The 8,205-nt window shown below is 40.7% G+C and overlaps 1 pseudogene; it reads left to right on the forward strand.

The window, feature by feature from the left end:
• The first annotated feature begins 2,687 nt into the window (after positions 1–2,687).
• Positions 2,688–3,397, forward strand: LOC119828077 (annotated as a pseudogene).
• The last annotated feature ends 4,808 nt before the right edge of the window (positions 3,398–8,205 follow it).

The raw sequence follows: 8,205 nt of genomic DNA on the forward strand, positions 1-8,205 counted from the left end.
GTTTAAGGGTAGGTAACTACTGGAATTCAGCATTAGGGTTAGTGTTAGGATTATGTGACTTTTGAATTAGGGTTGGGTTATATCTATAGTTATGGTTTGGTGACTTTTGGATCTCAGAATTAGGGTTAGAGTTAGTGTTAAATTTAGGATTAGGGTTGGTTTTAGGTGACATCTGCAACTCAGCTTTAGGTTTTGTAGTGATTTGCATAAAAATGGCCCATAGGTACATAATAAGTGGCACTATTAGGAGGTGTGGTCTTATTGGAGGAAGTAGGTACTGGGGGTGAGCATTATAGTCATGCCATGTTTCCTGACAGAACAATCAAGGACTAAACGTCTGAACTGTAAGCCAACCTCATATTAAATATTTTATTTATTTTTTTTAGAATTGCCATGGTCATGGTGTTTCCCCATAAAACCCTAACTAAGACAAGGTTTATTTTAGGTTTATGTTAGTGTTAGGGTTGACTTGGGTTTAATTTTTGTGTTAGTGATAGGGTTAGATTTGAAGGCAAAGGCAGATATAGATGATTTCTAGATTCTGGATAACCCTAAAAGTGCCTTGGGGTCACTTTTGTGGTCAGAATTAGGATTAGGGTTAAATTTATCTTTTTTTTTTTTTGGTTTTTCGAGACAGGGTTTCCCTGTAGTTTCTAGAGTCTGTTCTGGAACTAGCTCTTGTAGACCAGGCTGGCCTCGAACTCAGAGATCCACCTGCCTCTGCCTCCCAAGTGCTGGGATTAAAGGCATGCGCCACCACCGCCCAGCGGGTTAAATTTATCTTAATTCAGGAACTCAGGACTAGGGTTAGGGTTAGGGTGCTTTAGAGTTAGTGTTACGGTTAAGGGTTAGAGTTTGATGTGAGGGTTATGTTTATGTCACTTCTGAAACTCAAGGTTTGCATTAGATTTAGGGTTAGGACTAGGCAACAGTTTGTGGTTGGGTTAGAATTAGGGATTTATTTGAGATTATTGTAAGAGATTTGTGACGTTCACTCAGATTTAGAGCCTGGCTTATGGAACTCATTAATTTTATGGCTAAGGTTATGGTGATTGCTATGATTAGGTTGTTTATAATACTTACGTTAATGTTACCATTAGGGTTGGTGATGATGTGTGTATCCCATGGTGTTTCAACCATGAATTCCAAGTTAAAGTTATGGTGCCTCATTATATGTGCACCATGGGTCACATGTTATATGTGTGAGCCTCCCACGGTACATTCATTATGAGACTGACATACTATCTTTAATCTAGCACTGTACATTCATGATTATTGGTAATAGGCATGAACTTACTCATAAGGTACTTGAATATGTCTTATAAGTTTTGAGTTACGCACAGTATATTGACAAGTGTTCTGGGTTTGTGGTGTGATTCTCCATCAGCATTTAAATAGTAAGTGCTGAGTTCTAGGTGTGTTTCTCCAGATTATCAGGTTAAACACATTAGCTGCACACAGTACATCCTCGATGAGGACTAGGTTATAATCATGAACATCATACAGTGAACGTGCCATGTGTACTGACTTACAGTTTGGAGTCCTGCAAGGTAGATTCACTACGAGTGCTCATAAACATGAGCCTTGCACAGGATATGCACCGTAAGTGCTTGTTAGTCGACTGGGTCCCCCACAGTACATAAACCATGAGTGTTGGGTTATGAGCCTGAGTCTCCAGAATATGTGCACCATTAATGACATATTATGGACATGAGCCACACACACTAAAAGCACCAGAAGTATTGTCCTACTGTTGTGTGTCATGCACAGTAAACTCTTAATGAATATGGGTTATAAACATTAGCCTCCCATAGTACAGGCACTGTGAAAGCTGGATTAATTGTGTGAGTCTCTCATAGTACATATACCATCAGTGCTGGGTTACAGGAGCACATCTCCGGAGTAAAAACATCGCATCATGAGTGCCAGATTACAGGCATTAGCCTTGTCCATTTCATGCTCCATGAGTGCTGGGCTATAGTCATGAGCCTCCCACAGTACAGCCACCATGAGGGCTGTCTTACTGCTTTGAATCATGGACTCTGAATTATTCCTCATGAATGCTAGGTTATAGACATCAGACTCCCAAAGTTTAGGCACCACGGTTGTTGCCTCATTGTTTTGAATCATACACAGAATGTTGATACTAACTAGCATGGTATGTTAGTGGTGTGAGTCTTCCACAGTGTATGAAACATGATTGCTTGGTTTCATACATGCATCTCCAAAGTTCCATGTATGCATCTCCCATACTACATGATTACTGTTTGGAACTGAGCACTGTAAGTTCACATTGAGTGTTGACTTATAGGCATGGACCTTGTACAATAAGTCCAAGCACCTGAGTCCTCTGTTACAGGGGTGTCTCTCGAGTACACTCACAATGAGTGCTCTGTTATAGGCATGAGTCTCACACAATACATTCTCCATGTGTGCCGGTTAACAAGCCTGAGTCTCCTACATAAAATGTACCACCAGTTCTTGCTCATCCCTCACAAAGTACATTCACAACAAGAGCTGGATTGTAAATATGAACCTTGCACAGTACATGCATCATGAATGCTGGGTTAATTGTGTGAGTCTCCAATAGTACATAAATGATGGATTACAAGTGCTGGGTTTGAGCTTTCTTCTTGGTCTGTTCCTTCTTCAGCCAGTTATTACCAGGCTGGGTTAGAGCAGCCAAGATGGCCAGCTTCGAAGATCGAGTGTCGGATGAAGAGAAGGTACACATAGCTGTGAAGATAGAAGGTTACAACAACCAGGTCTTAATTACAGTGTATGGTGACCTCAGTAACAGCAGATTTTTAGATCCAAGACGCAAAATTTACTTAAAGTTTGATCATTTACAGAAAGAAGCACATGACCCCCCAGCCAGGAGATGTGGATGAAGGCTTGAAATCTTGGAAAGAGTCCTATGATAGGGCTTTAAGAGTCTGTGTGAAAGATCATTATTCCAACAGCTTCTGTACCGTTTGTGCTAAAACTATAGATGGGCAACAGACCATTATTGCATGCATTGAAAGCCACCAGTTTCAGCCCAAAGACTTCTGGAATGGTTGTGAGAGATCAGAATGGAAGTTCACCATCACACCACGAGGTGGTTGGAGTGCTCAAGATTCAGGTTCATTATTATGAAGATGGCAGTGCTCAATTGGTCAGTCATAAAGATGTGCAGGATTCACTAACTGTTTCTAATGAAGCCCAAACTTCCAAGGAGGTTATTAAACTCATAGGGAGTACAGAAAATGAGAATCAGACAACAATCAGTGAAAACTGTCAATGTCAGACACCACATTCGAGGCCTTGCACCAGAAAACTCCCTGTTACCCTCACCAAAATCGAATGAAACAAGATACTCAGTTACAAGATTGGCAAAGAAATGAAGAATGCTTAAAGGCCAATGGTAGGATTTTCCAGTACAAGGAAAGAAAAGGATTCACCATGGCGTGGTCCTGTGATCAATAACTGGTTTCTAAACAAACAAGAGTGATATTTTGCTAGTTAACAAAGTTAACAGATCTTCTAGCCTCATGGAATACTGTTGAATCGACAGCGCTGTCTTGATTCTTTTGTGTGTGTGTTCTCTGCCTTCTAGTTTTCCATTATCACTATATCTACTTGTAAACATATATTTTTTTGCTACATTTAATGTCAAAGAGATCTATCCTGAAGTCATTTTACTGTTTTGAAAATTTTCTAGCCACGACACCCTATTGCTGGTTTTTACAGAGTATTTGGTCAGTACTTTGTACCCCATACTTTAAAGCATTTCCAGTGCTTCAGTGGCTTTTACTGATCCACCAATTGCTAAACAGGCTATGTTAGAACTGTAGCTAAGTGGATGACACACTCCTTCTCTGTCTGCTTTGATCATTTATAGCATCTCACAATTATAGTCTTTGTTTATACATTTGGATTGGGGCTTTTTGGGTCCAGGTTGTGAGGCAAAGGAAGTTTTCTGAATATTACATGGTAGCAACTTCTCTGGGAACTTGTTTTTAAATCCAAAGACTTGAACCACATTCCCCTGCACATCGTTCATTTTCATTCTCTTGTCTCCTCTCATGTATTTCCACTGTAGCCATAGATGTCTGCAGGAAGTGCAGCTTAGAGAATGCATTGGGGGAAACCAGGATTGTCAATCACATGGGTCTATGTTCTTCAATGGAAAGAAATGATGCCTGATCACCCGGAACGCTGGAATGACAGGATCAAATAACCTGAAGACCTTTGCTCTTCTATTAGGAGTCAGCTTCCAACTGAATCCCACCTCCCCGCCTCAATATTCTGAGCATTGTTTAGGCCCCAATCCTGGGCTTTGTCTCTCAATGACTAGAATTTATGCCTATTACATATCCTTCCTCTCTAGGCCCCAGCTCTAAATTCTGTTTGTCAGTAAATAAAACTCATTCTTATTGTAAAGGCTACAGGCGCTTTCCTGTTTGGCAAGGGAATCTCAATGTAGCTATCCTTGAAGCTTTGTTTTGAGAATTGCCACATGGAAACTTTTCCGTGAAGTTCTATGATGTTTAAAAGCTTGGAAAAATTAAAACACAGTATCAGATTCTAGAAGTCTTAATCTAGTCTGATGAAGTCTGGCTTCACTAAGTTTTCCTTCTTTCGCTCCTCATTCTGCTTTCCTGCCAGTGGTAATACCTGCAGGAATGCATCAATAGATGTCAGCATTTTTATTTTTATTTTTTTTGTTTTTCGAGACAGGGTTTCCCTGTAGTTTCTAGAGCCTGTCCTGGAACTAGCTCTTGTAGACCAGGCTGGCCTCGAACTCAGAGATCTGCCTGCCTCTGCCTCCTGAGTGCTGGGATTAAAGGCATGCGCCACCACCGCCCGGCCAGCATATTTAGAGGAATGAAGCAGCTATGTCACTCACAAAGCGGGAATATGCCAAAGTCAAAGGAGAATGCGTAGGCAGTGTCTGTCTGATTATCTGGAGTTCAGAAAATGGTAGCACATTCTCTTTCTAAACAAGATGTAAAACTCATTCCAAATTTCTCCATTATCCTGCCTTCTTAGAACTCACATACTGTGATATAGCTATCTTTCCAGGTATGTTGGAGGTATGTGTATGTGATCTCAGAGCACACAGGGACTGTGATGTGATCTATGACAACTGGTAATCATAGATTCATTTATATTGTTTACATTTCTATGACCAGGCCTTAGAAGAAGGTCAGTTTTTGAAAAACTGTGTAATGTCTTCCTACCTCTTATCTGTCTGCAAATACAAGTCAAAACAGAAGCGTGTTGGCTTCAGCTTATTTTCTTTGCTTAATAATATAGTCAAGCAGGAGTTTGTTTGCAGATGAAAGCTGTGCAAACATTTTTGTTTATTTCAAATGAAATACATTTGTTTGTTTGTCATTGATACTATTCATCCATGCCACTCTATCTTCTGTATCAGGTAGTCCAATAGAAGCACACCTGTTTTATTCTTAAATAAAAAAGGTGCTGGATTACAAGCTTTCATGCCCAGAGTATGTTTCATATTAGTGCTGGTTTACCGCTTTGAACCTGGCACAGTACACCCACAATATATTCGAGGGTATAGGCATGATCTTTCACAGTGAGTGTAAGTACATGAGTGCTTTGCTATAGGCTTGCATTTTCAGAATACATTAATGATTAATGCTGTGTTCTAAGCATAAGCTTCCCAACTGAAGTGAAAGTACCATGAGTACTATATTATAGACTTTCATCTCCTGAGTATATGTACCATAAGTGCTGGGTCATAGTGTGTGTCTCATACAGGATATAAATCACAAGTATTAGGACACAACTGTATATCTTTAGAATATGGGCTCCAAAAGCCGGGTGGTGGTGGTGCATGCCTTTAATCCCAGCACTCGGGAGGCAGAGGCAGGCAGATCTCTGTGAGTTCGAGACCAGCCTGGTCTACAAGAGCTAGTTCCAGGACAGGCGCTAAAGCTACAGAGAAACCCTGTCTTGAAAAACAAAAACAAAAAAAAAAAAACCCAAAAAACAAAAAAAGAATATGGGCTCCAAGAATAATGTGTTATTTTTGTGAGCTTCCCACACTATTTGCACCAAGTGCTTGGTTATAGGTATGAGTTTCCAACAGTGAAAGCCATATAAGTGTTGGATTACTGTTTGTAATTGTGCACACAAATCTCCAATGAGTGTTGGTTTGGTAACATAAACTTCCTAAGGTACTTGCACCAAGAACTCTGAGTTATTAATCTTCCATAGTACATAAACCATAGGTGTCGGGGTATGTCTCCACAATACATGCGTCTTGAGTAACAGATTACAGGCACAGGTTCCACAGAGTTCATGTGCCATGAACCTTGGGGACTTACTGTTTTTAAAATTCCCACAGTACATCCACATTTTGTGAAGTTTTCTAGCGTGTCTCCCACAGTACACACACCTTGAGTGGTATATTACAGTCGAGTGACTGTAGAATAAGTTATATCTGTAGGACTCAGCCAGCCATGGTAAGCTGAATAGAAATAGATCCACCCAAAGAAAGTTCTTTACTTCCAACTATTATCACCTGCCAGTGTAGAACTTGGTTATCAATAAGATTAATGGAGGCCTTAGTCTCAGTAGTTTACTCAGAGGCAATACCTGGTTGCAGGGAGGACAACAAATTGAGATTACCCAAGCACCACACAAGAACAGGCCATCCAAAAGAAATACCTAATGTTCCAACCATTGTAGATATAGGATCACCTTCCAACACACACTCACCAGAACACCACTAGACAAATGTCAGCCAATCAGAGATCCTGAAACTTAGAAATCCTTTACCCCCACCTTTACTATTATAAAAACCCAACTCTAACTGAGCTTGGGGCTCTCTGATTACTCCAATATGTTGGACACACAGAGAGATCGAGTTTGCAAACTTGTATAAAATAAAGGCTTTTTGCTTTTACGTACGGGACTCGGTCTCCTTGTTGGTTTTTGGGTAATTTCGTGGATCTTGGCATAACAATACCATGAGTACTGGCTAATAGGCATGAGCTCCACACAATTCATGTGCTGTGAATTCTCAGGTATAGATGTGGGCCTCCCACAGTAAATGTAGAATGAGTCCTGGCTTACTGTTTTGAGTTCCAAACAGTACTTTTACAGAAGCGTTCTGGGTTAGTGGTGTGTGTCTTCCACTGTACATAAACCATGAGAGCTGAGTTCAAGGCTTGCATTTCTACACTATGTGCACTCTGACTGATGTTCTATAGGTGTGAGCCTCCCATGGTAATTGTACCATGAGTGCTGACTTAGTGTTTTGATTCTCGAATGTACATTCACAGTGAGTGCTGGATAATAGGCATGAGCATCCTACAGTGTAGGCTGCATGAATTATGGGATTGCAAATGTCCTTCTCCCACATCCCTAGCACCATGAGTGCTACATCATAGGTGTGTATCTCTGGAATACATGCTCTGTGAGTACTGGGTTATAGGTGTGAGCCTCCCACAGCAAATGCACTGTGAGTGCTGGCTTGCGGTCTTGGGTTGCACACAGTACACTGACAATGAGTGCTGCATTAAAAACATAGTATTACTGCAGTGCATGCACCATGCATGCTGGATATGCGGTTCAACTTTCCCATAGTACATAAACTATGGGTTCTGGATTATAGGTTTGTATCTCCAAATGACTTGCACTGTGAGTTGTGTGTTTTACATGTGAGCCTCCCCCTTTATTATGCACCATGACCCCTTTATTATGGGCATGAGTTTCTTACAGTACATGCACCATCACTGTTTACTTACTGTTTAGAATATTGCACAGTATATTCATAGTACTGCTTGGGTTATAGGCATGATTCTCACATGGTAGGCACATGTACCATGAATGGTTCATTACAGGAATGCATATCAAGAGTATGTGCACAAAGAGTGTTGGGTTATAGGCATGAGCCTCAAACAACATATGTTACATGCACATTGGGTTAGAAGAGTGAATTTTACATAATAAATGCACTATGAATATTGGCTCACTGTTTTGAGTTGTTCATAGTGCATTCACAATGAGTGCTGGGTTATAAACATGCGCCTCTCATAGTACATGTACTGTAAGTGTAGGGTTGGTTTTCTGACTCTCCCATAGTCTATGCTTTGAGAGTACTAAATTATAGACCTGAGACTCACACAGTATCTGCACCATGAGGTCTGGGATATTGGCCCGAGTCCCCGGCAATTCATGGAACATGAT

This window comes from Arvicola amphibius, chromosome 12, assembly GCF_903992535.2.
Source record: "Arvicola amphibius chromosome 12, mArvAmp1.2, whole genome shotgun sequence".
NCBI classification, from domain to species: domain Eukaryota; kingdom Metazoa; phylum Chordata; class Mammalia; order Rodentia; family Cricetidae; genus Arvicola; species Arvicola amphibius.